This window comes from Canis lupus, chromosome 1 (genome assembly GCF_011100685.1).
Source record: "Canis lupus familiaris isolate Mischka breed German Shepherd chromosome 1, alternate assembly UU_Cfam_GSD_1.0, whole genome shotgun sequence".
Taxonomy (NCBI): Eukaryota; Metazoa; Chordata; class Mammalia; order Carnivora; family Canidae; genus Canis; species Canis lupus.
Genome location: NC_049222.1, coordinates 5,336,766 through 5,350,377, shown reverse-complemented (window position 1 = coordinate 5,350,377; position 13,612 = coordinate 5,336,766). Strand labels below are relative to the sequence as shown.

Genomic DNA, 13,612 nt, shown 5'->3' with positions numbered 1-13,612 from the left:
ATCATGGCATTCAGGGACACGACTGACATGTAGATGGGGCTTCATCACCCCCCACCGTGCACCAAGCCTATGGGTGGCCTTCCACATTTTGAGTTTAGAAAGCAGAGCTGCTGAGAAGTACTATGTTTTGATCTTGATCCTTGGTGGTAGAGATGAGTGTAATTGCGATAGGAGGACCAGCTGCCCCCGTCACCCCAGCACTGGCAGAGCCTTCCAGAATGGAAGCTGTGTCTTCTTCCTCCCCCTGGTCTCTGGCAGGTGCTGGGAGAGTGCAGCAGGGCACAGACCAGGCCCAGCAGGCCCTGGCGTCATTATTTCCTATGACTTTATAAACTCACATGACTAATTTAAAAATGTTTTTTTTTTTTACTTTTTCTTAAATAATACTGTTAAAACCCTATTTAGCTTTTTTTGAAGTGTAAGGCAAATACATACAATGAAATGTTATTCGGCCTAAATGAAGAAGACAGTCGTGCTCCATGGGCAACGTGGGTGAATGTGAAGGACACTTTGCTAAGGGACATAAGCTGGTTCTGGAGGGACAAGCACTGCACATGCGAGGTAAAGGAAACAGACACAGAGACTAGCGAGTCCAGTGTGGTCGCCAGGGACTGTGGGATGGAAAGTAGAGGTTGCTAATCGATGGGCAGAAAGCCTCATTACACAAGATGAAGATGAATACGGTCTGGACGTCGGCTGTATGACACAGTACCTAATATTTAATGATGCTTGCTCATTCGCTTCAAAAGTTATTAAGAGAGAAAATCTCAGGGCACCTGGGTGGCTCAGTGGTTGAACGTCTGCCTTTGGCTCAGGGTGTGATCCCAGGGATCGAGTCCCTCATCAGGCTACCTGCGGGGAGCCTGCTTCTCCATCTACCTATGTCTCTGCCTCTCCTCTGTATCTCTTGTGTATAAACAAATAAAATCTTTAAAAAAGAGAGTGAGAGTAGATCTCATGTTGTGTTCTTATCACAGTAATATAAAATAAAATAGAAAGTGTAAGGTGTTATCCTATTAGAGAATGAATGGATACAAACTCTGTGGAAGTTATCTACCCCATGCCTGTTAGGTGGGGGGGCCCCTCAGCCCTAGACCCCTGAGCTCTGCTAGGTTTATTTAGCACTGTGGTAAACCATGTATATGTGTTTTTGCCCCTCACACAAATGAAGGGGACACTCTTTAAAGCTGGCTTCACAAGAAGTCAGGGAAAAAAACATTTGGCAGGCGTTGTCCACAGAGTGAAAGCAGCAACTGCTCCTGCCCTGCCCATCCTAAGCCAGTCCCTTCTTTTCAAGGCATGGAACACTTTGGGTCGTTGCCCCTGGGACTTGCCCAAAGCCACCAGTTATGAGATTAAAAAAAAAAATGTGCCAAGTTAAAAAAGTAGATGAAAGAAAATTATACTAGAAATCACAAATTGAGATAAATCACTGCAATGGAATATAAACTTTAATTCAGAATTGGCTGATTGTCAGAATCAAAAGAGAAACCTGCAAATTATTGTCTGGTAAGAGAAAATAAGCAATTCATGGAAAGGCAAACATTTTCCATCTTACTCGTTATTTTGTTTAGCACATACTTGATGTGGCCATGTGATGATATGCCATGTGATAGGCAGTATTCCAGAAGCTACCTGCCTAAAACCAAAGCTGGTCCCTAGGTTCACAAAACGAGTTGGTAGGTGGGGGAGGGGGAGTCTGAGGGAAAATTCCAACCAGATGAGCCAGTGAGCAAAGCTGTGTGACCCTGGACAAATTACCCAACTTCTCTGAGCCTCCACTGCCTGTTGCTAAAACAGGCATAGCAAGATCTACTCTCCACCAGATCTTAAGAAGTGAAATAAAATGAAATGAAAGGAAGATCTGAAGAAATGACCTAGGGCACCAAGTGCAATGCATAAACCACAGTAGGCATGCTTTACGTTAGTTGCCTTTTTTTTTTTTTTTTTTTTTTTTTGTACTTTCACTATTGTCACTATTAGCAGTCATTTACCATTTTAACAGGAAAGGATATTCTAGAAGATACCTGGGTGCAGGTTTTAACAAGGGAAGAAAAGTTCAGAACAACAGACTTATCTCCTCACACTTTTGACTAAGGCCAGCTTGTTTGCTGAACAAGCACAGGCTTCTTTTGCTAGTTCTAGTAAATACTACAAAGCAAACAGGGATTCCCTGTTTCTGGGGCACCTGAGCTCATGTAGGGGCCACTCCCGACACCTGGCCTTGCAAACCCTCCAGTTGAAGCCTCACGTGCAGTGCTGACCCACCGACAAGCATGAGAGGTTCTAAGTTCCTTGGTGGGTGGGGGGAGGGAAGAGTCAGCCCCTCTTTTCTGTGACTCTGCTGTGATGATCATCAGTTATCCACACACCTGACCCCTGACAAGAGCAGCTTTCCATCCCCAGCCCCCCGTTCTCAAAACACAGGCCAGAGGGGGCTTCCCTGGCTACAGAGCATCATTGGCTCCCCATGATGCACATTGTCACTTTGCTTGGGAAGTGGAGAACACCTGCCCTAAGGAACAGTAGCTGAATGCCAGCCCTCTAAGACCGAAGATCTTTGGGAATGGAGATGGGCAACAGGATGGGACCCGGGAGTCATTTACTTCTTGCTCTGAAACCCTTCCCGACACCGCCCACCCCACCACCTCTCCCACAGCACCTGAAGTACGTGGATTCTGGTAAAGCACTCGTGACCTCACTTGGTTAATATGTTCTTACATCCTTGAATCTTCACATCCACAATTCCTCCTTGTGGGGAGAAAAATATAAGATGAATCCATTTCACGCCAAGTGCTCTACACAAAGCTCATCACAAAATCGGTCCTAACTCCTTCCTAGAATAAGCGAGTGGACATCTGTGGACAGTTCCATAACCAGTTCTTGTACCCACTCCCTGTAGGCTTCCAAATTCAACTCATTATAGGGTTCTTTTAAACACTTATTCTTTAAAATTATATTCTATAAAATCATTTGAATAAGTGGTTTCCAAAAAATGGTTGGAATTTATAACCATGACTGGTATTAATACCTAAAGGGTAATTTACCCTCTACAGTTTGTTTTTTTTTTTAAAGCGATTAACTTCAGGGGATCCCTGGGTGGCTCAGTGGTTTAGCGCCTGCCTTTGGCCCAGGATGTGATCCTGGAGGCCCGGGATCGAGTCCCGCATCAGGCTTCCTGCATGGAGCCTACTTCTCCCTCTGCCTGTGTCTCTGCCTCATTCTCTCTCTATGTCTATCATGAATAAATAAAAAATCTTTAAAAAAAAGTGATTAACTTCAACTTTTCATTTTCCCAATCATTTTCCTTTTCCTAAATTTCTGCTTATTTCATTTGCTTCCCTATGTCATTCCTAAATCAACAGTGTTCTGACAACCACTGAATGCAAGTTCATTGTACTGGACATCTTGTGTGCTCCACCTCCCACGCCCACAGCCCACCTCTGCAGCCATGGGTGTAGTAAGTGTATTCACATGGGTGTAGACTGAGGGCAGATGCAGAGCCTTCCTCCAGCTGCCCCTACACATGGCTTGCTTTCTGAAAGTGTCAGGTTTGCTGAAACCCACCCTTGACCAACAGCCCATGGGGGCCAGCAGACACATGATCCCTTTTACATATTTCAGGCTGATTCATTTTGAGGCACATCATCCAAGGCTTCTCGATGAATCTAGCTCTAGCTGTCCTCAACAGTGACCAACATGGTAAAACACCCTGGGATTGGCTTTCCCACCTTCCCCATGCCACGTCCCAGACCCTCTGTCTGCTCCCAGGAATCACTCTCTATAGCAAGCCACCTGTAAGCCCATCCTTGGCTCTGCTCTGCTTCCTGTGGAGAACCCAGGCCAAGACCCTCAGCAACTAGTGAGCTGAATCTCACCCCATTGGGACACAAGTTGCTCCTGCCTTCCTTTTACTTAACAACTTCAGGGCAATTTTTCAATCAAACTCCATTATAAATATCCTTCAGGTAACTTCTCAAGACTTCTTTCTTCCCTATCCTTCCTCACACATCTGGAGTCCCAGTGTAAATTATTTGTGATAAAGAAAAAAAAAAAAAAAACCTATCCTGCCATAAATAAGACCAAAAGTTGAGAGCTGAGAAGAGACAGGGTATGTTTAGTAGATGATAGAGCAGCAGATCTTGCACTTGAGTGTTAGAAAAATAAAGGAAGTTGAGAATTAAAAATAAATAAATAAATAAAAAGCCATGACCCTATAGCCTGATTGCTGTCTATTAGGGGAAGGGAGGAAGGCACACTAGAGTTGTCTGCTGCATTTCTCCCAGCTCAGCATGGAAGGAACATTCTGCAGCCCTGCCTGCTGCGCCAGCACCTAGAAAAGCCTCCGGGAGCTTGCACAGACTCCTATCAGGTAGGATGACCTAAGCTGCATCGTATCACCCAGTGTATTTTCTAAGGAAAACACCAACCTTGCTCTGTGCTTCCAAGGCCATGTCTCCCAGAGAAAGGAAACTAAAGCACAGGGAAAAGAGAAAGTGGAGACAGAATCCAACGGAGATACGAATGCTGGGTGGTAGAGCCAAGGCTGTGGACCAGGTCTGGATCCCAGAACAGAATAAAACATGAAGAGCTAGAAATACTCTCACCCTAAACACCTCTTCAGATACCTCCTGGGCTTCTCTGGAGCCAAGTGGGAATGGAATCAAGCCTCTGAAGGAGAAACAGCAGGCAGAGTCACTCCTGTGGGTCGCAGGGTCTGGGGCAGGCTGGGTACCCCATCCAGGGCGCATCTAGCCCACAGCAGACAGCGCTCTGTGGGGTCCCCATGCCCTTGTCCAATAGGATTGCTGGTTATCACTATCCAGTGCAGAAACAAGTCCCCGAAGCCATCAGGTATAGACCAGCCCCCTCCCAGAAAGGGAACTCTACATACAGTCAATTTCTGTGTTTAAAGGACTCATGTTCCAAAGAAACTTTTAAAAATAAGGCAGTTTTACAGAAACCTGAGCATTCCTTTTACTATTATTATCCCTTTCAGTACATGTGTTGTTTTCTCCATCTTTTCTCAGAACACTGTCTTGAAACAGGGGCAATAGATGTGGATTTACTGCTCACAGAAACAATTATACACTTGGAGTATGAGGGATGTCATGGCAATAAAGAAATGACAGGCTCATCTAATCAGCTCCCTACTCTTCATTCCACCATTAGGCTAAGGGGGAAAAAAAGGAAAGAAAACCAATCCAGTTATTTCCCCACAAATCTAAGGAAAATGGGTCTACTTCAAGGCTATTATGTGTTTTCTGTCCTTTCTGGTACTCAGACCCCACAAATGGTGCTGTGCTATAAAGAATTCAGAAGAATAAGTGATGATCTTCCTATTTATCACCAATTTTCATAACTGAGTTGAGAATAAGAAAGCCACAAAGCATCCTATGTCTTTGCATTTTTCCCTGCTGCCATGTTCACTGTACGGGTATGGTTTGATAATGACAAAAAGTAATCATACATAATCTAAGTTTTTTTCCAAAATGATGATATTACAAATGTAAAGACTAGTAGTTTTCGATTTTTAACATGTTTTCCATCTACTAACTTTGTTCTTCTTAAAGCCTGATCCATTTTTCAAAACTATCTGTAATCTGGGACCTGATCACCAATACAGAAATCCTAATTTTCTTAATGACAAACAGTCTTTGATTTCAACACTCAGAATCTGCTGTTTTAATTAATGAACAGGGAATATAAATAAGCCTGTTAATGTGATTTCCTTCATTTAAATAAATGATGGTAAAATCCACCAGGAGGAGACACTTGGAAACTAACATTTACTGCATTTCAACATAGACCAAGCACCACATGAAGATAGAAGAATAATGTAGGATTTTACAGTCAAGCAGAAAAAAAAAAAAAGACAATCAGGTATAATGAAAATATGATGATCATTATGTGTTGGAAATCCCATCTTTAATGCTATGAATTTCTAAACTAACTGACTTAAAATGCTTAGGGACAAATCTCAGTTGCTAACGGCCAGAGGGAGTGTTTAATCCTGGTGCCCAAAGAGTATCAAGAGCATCAGTAACTTCTGTGTAATAGGAAACCTTTCCCGATGCCGCACCACCTCCGTGGCAAAAGGCAGAGCAGACACATGAGCTCTCCCACCCCGAGGCTGAGGAAGGACCCTCGGTTCAGAGAGAGCCACCACTCTGTACAGATGGAGAGGCATTCTTGTGGAATAAACAACCATAGACCAACTGGCATTCAATGCCCTGATGCAAACAAATAATTATTCCATAATATAATTGCTGTGAACAAAGGGAAGATGAATAGAGAACCCAGAGCCGAGATGATAAAGAAAAATCAACTAGCCTTGGACTAAAATGGATGGTTTTCTCTAGTTTCAGATTTGGGAGGAACTGGAAATTAGTATCAGAGCCCCATGACAGCGCAAGCCTCTTCAGAGCACCTACTACACAGCAGTGGTTGTGTAAGAGTTAAAGCCACTTGTCTTAGATACATACGAACACACACTCGTACATGCGCATTTAGCTAGTCATGCCTGGGTTAACCGAGTAAGTGTCTCTACGTCTCTCTAATCCTAGAGTAGGGTTTCAGTTCACCTCAAGAACATTTTGGTCATCTTTATAGTACTCCAAGTAAAGAATCTCCTTCAGTCTCTGTTTTAGCCATTTTTATGATCTTCACAAATGTAGATTAATATTAGTAATAAAGATTATTTTTTCTTTATTTTTAGAGAGAGAGCTCAAGAGAGGGCGATGGACAGAGGGAGACAGAAAGAATCTTAAGCAGGCTCCATGCCCAGCACAAAGCCTGACATGGGACTCAATCTCACAACCCTGAGATCATGACTTGAGCTGAAATAAAAAATCAGACACTTAACCAACTGGGTCACCCAGGTGCCCCAGTAATAAAAGTCCTAATAAATAGCACCTTTTTTTTTTTTTTTTTTTTTACAAATTTCAATGTAAAGACTTATTTCTTTCCTGAAGGTCCCACCATCCATATAGGAAGAAAGCAAAATCTAAATTAGCATGTGGTTATGAAGATTTGATTTGAAAAACTCACGCTGTGGGCACGTCTCCATTTAAAGCCAGGAAGTAGCAACTGAGGGTCCCCTGAATTCCCTTCGAGCTCCATCAGCCTTACAACTGTGGATCGTTGTCTGGATCCTTCACCAAGTTTTTATGTCACTTTCAGGAACTCCACCAGCTCCCCTTCAAAACCTGGTGAGCAAGTATCGGCAGACATTTACAATACGACAATCCACTTATAGGATGATAGGAAATATTCTAAAAGTCATTCCCCATACTAATAATCTAAAATTGTAGAATATTATGGAATTGCTGTCATATTTTTAACTAAAGCAAAGAAAGCGCACAATATTATACCATTTTGTTCCTGAGGGGTTATTGGTTTTCTGAAGGGCAGCTGGTGCCTTTCAACACTCACAGAATAAATGACAGAGTACCTCCTATGCCATTCTGGCGATTTGTCCCTTTGTCCTGTGATGCATGTATTCACAAGATAGCAGCCCCAGGAAACCCACGAGCACCGACTGGGGAGAACATGTTGCTGCCATCAGCAAGGAGAGAATAAAAGATACAAATATGAATGTCAAAACCCTAAGAAATAGGGCATTACCCAGATTCATTATGCTTCCTGACCAAGGGCTTCTGTCTAGAAATGAATTCAATATTGATAACCGTGTTCAGACAGGAAAGCATTTTCAAAAACGACAGGTTAATTTTTTTTTTTAACCAGAGCCAGTGGTTGAATGCCCACAATCATGCCCAGAAGGATGTAGATTCTTTCTATTTTGGGGGGCTTTTTTTTGTTTTTGTTTTTTTTTATAAATTTATTTTTTTATTGGTGTTCAATTTGCCAACATATAGAATAACACCCAGTATTCATCCCATCAAGTGCCCCCATCAGTGCCCGTCACCCAGTCACCCCCACCCCCCGCCCACCTCCCCTTCCACCACCCCTAGTTCGTTTCCCAGAGTTAGGAGTCTCTCATGTTCTATCTCCCTTTCTGATATTTCCCACTCATTTTTTTCTCTTTTCCCCTTTATTCCCTTTCACTATTTTTTATATTCCCCAAATGAATGAGACCATATAACGTTTGTCCTTCTCCGATTGACTTATTTCACTCAGCATAATACCCCCCAGTTCCATCCACGTTGAAGCAAATGGTGGGTATTTGTCGTTTCTAATGGCTGAGGAATATTCCATTGTATACATAGACCACATCTTCTTTATCCATTCATCTTGCGATGGACACCGAGGCTCCTTCCACAGTTTGGCTATTGTGGACATTGCTGAACTATTGGGACTTCATCAAGATAAGAAGCTTTTGCACAGCAAAAGATACAGTCAACAAAACTCAAAGACAACCTACAGAATGGGAGAAGATATTTTCAAATGTCGTATCAGATAAAGGGCTAGTTTCCAAGATCTATAAAGAACTTATTAAACTCAACAGCAAAGAAACAAACAATCCAATCATGAAATGGGCAAAAGACATGAACAGAGATCTCACAGAGGAAGACATAGACATGGCCAACAAGCACATTAGAAAATGCTCCACATCACTGGCCATCAGGGAAATACAAATCCAAACCACAATGAGATACCACCTCACACCAGTGAGAATGGGGAAAGTTAATAAGACAGGAAACAATAAATGTTAGAGAGGATGTGGGGAAAGGGGAACCCTCTTGCACCGCTGGTGGGAATGTGAACTGGTGCAGCCACTCTGGAACACTGTGTGGAGGTTCCTCAAAGAGTTATAAAATAGACCTGCCCTACGACCCAGCAATTGCACTGTTGGGGATTTACCCCAAAGATACAGATGCAGTGAAATGCTGGGACACCTGCACCCCTATGTTTTTGTTTTTGTTTTTAAGAAAAAAGCTTCTTGCTAGATATATAGATTGAACATAATCATGATAAAGTGTTTTAGCAATACATGAAAGTTTGAGTAAGTACGAGTCACCTAAAATACCATTGTCCTAAAAGAACCACCATTAACACTTGGTGAACATATCTCACACATCTTTCTGCACACACACAAATGCCCGTGCACATACATGCACACAAATGGAATTATATCATATCTGATGTCACATGTAATTGCTTTCCCTCCTCCAAACTCAGTTGTTTATATCTTAAGCAAAAGACAGAACCTGCTTTGCAAGTGTTTTCCTAAGCCATCGTCTGTTTATGTTGTTTATGTGGTATCCTTATTGTACAGCTTCTGGATTTCTTGTTTCCTTAGAAAGGCATCCTTAATTCCCAGTCATCTAAACCATCTTTTAAGATGTGGGGTTTTTTTTTCCCACTTAGTTTTTTAATTCATCTGTTGGTGTATGAGGTAAGAGTCTAATTTTCTTTCCTTCTTGATAGCAACTTTAAAAAAATATAAAACAACTGACTTGAAATACTAAATTTGCTTCATATTAAATTCCCATATATCTGAGATCTGTTTATGATTTTTTTTCTTTTTTAGAAATAACTTTTATTCTATTTGGGACTGTGTATTACCTTTTGATATCTGGCATTTTCTTGCTTATTCTCAGGTATTTGTCTTCTATAGGGGATTTTGATCTAATTCAAAATGTGGGGTTTTTTTTTAAGATTTTATTTATTTATTCATGAGAGATGCAAAAAGAGAGAGAGGCAGAGACATAGGCAGAGGGAGAAGCAGACTCCATGCAGGGAGCCCAATGTAGGACTCGATCCCAGGACTCCAGGATCATGCCCAGAGCCAAACGCAGATGCTTAACCACTGAGTCACCCAGGCGTCCCCCCAAATGTGGTTCTATTTAGGATTTAATTACATATAATATGTAAATTCTAGAGGCATTTATTAATGGCTTTCAGTAATTAAACGTTTCCATCCATGGTCAGGTATACCCCTGTGCTAGTTGAAAAAAATATTTCTTAATCCCTCAAAAAATCATATAATTTCTTTGAATGTAGATTCCTTATTAAAGTCATTGCCAAATAATTCATAGCTTTTGTTGCTATTGTGAATTAAGTTTTCCATATTTCTATGTTTAGTTGGTAATTGCCAATAGTTAAGAAACTATTGATTTTTATATGTTAATCTTATATGCATCCTTTAAAGTCAAGCCTTCTGGGTTTTCCTTTTATGAAATCATATCTCCAGGTAAACGAAGTAGTTTGCTTTTTCTTTCCATTATTCAAGAAGCAGGAGTGACCCTGATACTCATTCTAGGGTGTCCCCCTTTTGATAGGAAGCCAAGCTGCACTCAGACTCAGCTGAGACCTTCTCCCACTGGCTGAAGTCACTGCATCACCCCATGGCTCCCAAGGTCCATACTGTCACCCCGATCCGCAGGTGCAAGGCAGTTGAAGTTCCCAGAAACTATTAGAAATCTCTACCATTGCACACCCACGCTGTTTGGTTTCAGTCTTTGTGACCTGCTTCAAAGCTCCTTTCTCATGTTCATCCTCCAGAAGAGAGATTGACAGAAGAGTGGCATCCTTCTAGGACCATGGAACACAGGCCGTGTTCAGAAACACCCAGACCCAGGTCAGCTCTCCAGGATGACTTCACTGGGGGACTCCCACATCTCTATCTATAAAATCTGGTCTTTAATCTTTCCCTTTTATCAATAAAACCTATTCCTTACCCAGGACCCTGGGACACTGTGGAATTTATCCTGACTTCCTCCATGATAGGAGGCAGCCCAGAAAGGATCCTTCTGTGAAGATGCTTTATTTTCCAACCTTTATAGCAAATTGTTTCATTTTCTTCTCCTGTGAACTTTAGTATAATCTGCAAAATAATTTAAGTGATTGTTTTTACTTATTCATTCATTCATTTCCAATCATCCATTAAAAAATAAGTAATTTTGTCTCTGTTTAGAATCACTCTACGATTTTACATTTTAGTTATTGACAATAATTTTTGAAAATAAATTTCAATAGGGGATGGGGATGAATGAGTGCACTTGTGATGAATACCAGCTGATGTTTGGAATTGTCAGATCTATACTAGTTTTAAAAGAAGAAAAGAAATTTTAATATATGTAAGTAGTTTTTATTTATTTATATATTACTTTGTGTTTTTATTTTAACAATACAATGAAAATGTCCAAGCATCTTTATTGCATTAAATCAAATACTTTTGATACCTCCCAACATGACCACATTGGTTTTCCCCTCCACTTTTTCATGTATTATGTTAATATATTTCCTGATATTGAACTTTCCTTGCTTTCCTTGAATAAACCTGACTTACTATAAACCTGACAGTGTATTATCCTATTTATTCTATTTGTTGACATTTTATTTAAAATGTTCATATCTCTTCAAAAGTGACACTGACTGATCTATATTATTTTCTTTGTACCACCTCTGCATGTTTTGGTATTTAATTTTTACAGGCTTCAAAACTGAGTTGGGAATCCTCCCACCTTTACATATAATCTGGGTTAACTTGAGAATTATCCTTTAAGTGTTATATAGAACTTTGATATCAAACTATCAATTCTTGGGGCTTTTTTAATAATATATGTTAATCCTATTTCTAATATCTTATAATGTCTATTTGAACTTCCTATGTCTTCATTTCAACTTGGGTAATTTATGGTTCACCATAAAATCATCAACTCCCTCTAGTTTCCAAATTTGATGCCAAGGAGTACACAGAGTATTATCATGGTTATCTTCATTTCTTCTGTTCCTAAGTCTTGTACAATTTTTATCATTTTCCATCAAGGGCTTACATATTTATTGGGCTTTTCAAAAGATAAACTACTTTTCATTTATTTATCTTTAGTACATACTTTCACATATATTTCAACTTTCAGTTCGGCTAATTCTGTTTTCCTACTTTCTTTTCTCAATTTTGTTCTATTATAATTTCTCAAAAGAGCATAAATTCCTATGTTCTTGGCCTGTACTCTTATTAATCAAAGCATTGAGGACCAACTTTCACTTATCCCATATATTTTTGTGAGACATATCCTTTTAATTCTTTCTTAGGTTTCTCCACTGATCTCATATTAAGACTATTTCCAAATGAGTGGGAAATATCAGAAAGGGAGACAGAACATGAAAGACTCCTAACTCTGGGAAACGAACTAGGGGTGATGGAAGGGGAGGTGGGCGGAGGGGTGGGGGTGACTGGGTGACGGGCACTGAGGGGGGCACTTGACGGGATGAGCACTGGGTGTTATTCTATATGTTGGCAAATTGAACACCAATAAAAAATAAATTTATAAAAAAATACTATTTCCTATTTTTGTTATCTATTTATAATTTCATTTTTTTATCAGAGGATGTGTCCTGTTAAGTTGGTTATTGGTTATTGGTTATTTTGCTAAGGTTTTCCTCGTGGTCATGGAAAAAATTGGCATGACCAATTTTTTAATATTTCACTAAGTAAAGAAGAAAGAGAAATTATGTTCTTGATCCAAAAATATAAATTACATATTCAAATTTGTTTATTATGTTACTCAATTTCTTTCTGCCTATAGCGGCTGGTGTGAATACACTCATGAAACTTCTTTTCAATGAGTGGGTGTTTTGTGCTCTGCTATGTCAAGTGCTTACATTTCACCTCATCTAAGACTGTTGTCAGTCTCGCTCTCCGTCTGTTTCCATCATTGTCCATTTTCTCATTCTATTTTCTCATCCTTTTACTTCTAATTTTGGCTTTATTCCTTCCATCTTGCATTCATTTTACTTTCTGGTTTTCCCTTTTTCTTTTGTTTCAGTCACTGGTTTGGTCAAGTAAACACTCATGTCCCTATTGATTAGTGTTTATGTAAAAGGTTCTGTCCCCTGACACTTTCCCACGAGTCACCTGTCATAAAATTCATTATCAAACATACATTTGTCCTGCCCTGTATGGAAGCCAACCATCATGGATCTCCCTCCACCAGACATTCTATCCTCCTTTCTTCCTCTGCCTCTGCCCCTGTGGCTGTCAGAGGAAATCTTCGGGGCATTTTTGCCCTCTCCTCCTCTAAATGAGAGCCTTCACTTGTTCCTTCTCTTCCGGTACCATCACTCCCAACACTGACTCCCAAATAATGATAAAATTTAATACTTTAAATGCTTTCATTTCTAGGGTGTTAGATTAAAAAAAAAACTTGAATGTAATTATTTATTTTAAAATCAATTTTATTTTATTTTAAATTCTGGTGTAGTTAACATATAGTGTTATATTAGATTTGGGCGTACAATATAGTGATCAACACTTCCATACATCACATGGTGCTCATCACAGGTGCATTCCCTCATGCCCATCACCTGTTTCTCCTCTCCCCCCACCCACCTCCCCTCTGGTGACCATCAGTTTCTTTCTCTATAGTTAAGAGTCTGTTTCTTTCTCTCTCTCTCTATTTCCTTTGCTTGTACTTTTCTAATAACTGCTACAGGATTGTTCTTGCTAACTTCTGCTTTCTCTTCCTTTTAATCCTCTCCCACGTGAATGTCTGTAGTGGTTCATTGATTGTTTAGCTAGAGTCTGTTTTTGTGTATTGTCTACAGATGGGGTTTATGGATGATACAATCTCTGAATCCTGAGTATTTGTAAACTTCACTCACCCTGGCAGGTGATTCTTGGAAGTCTATGCATGTTATCTGGCAA

At 40.3% G+C, this 13,612-nt stretch overlaps 1 long non-coding RNA gene across 1 annotated transcript in view; it reads right to left on the bottom strand.

The window, feature by feature from the left end:
• LOC111092948 overlaps window positions 1-13,612 on the bottom strand; it is a 47,344-nt gene that overhangs the window by 1,886 nt on the left and 31,846 nt on the right. The window contains exons 3-4 of the long non-coding RNA XR_005353317.1: window positions 7,051-7,208; window positions 2,663-2,751 (exon numbers count right to left, since the gene is read on the bottom strand). This is a non-coding gene — a long non-coding RNA (uncharacterized LOC111092948). The remainder of the gene's footprint in view (window positions 1-2,662; window positions 2,752-7,050; window positions 7,209-13,612) is intronic.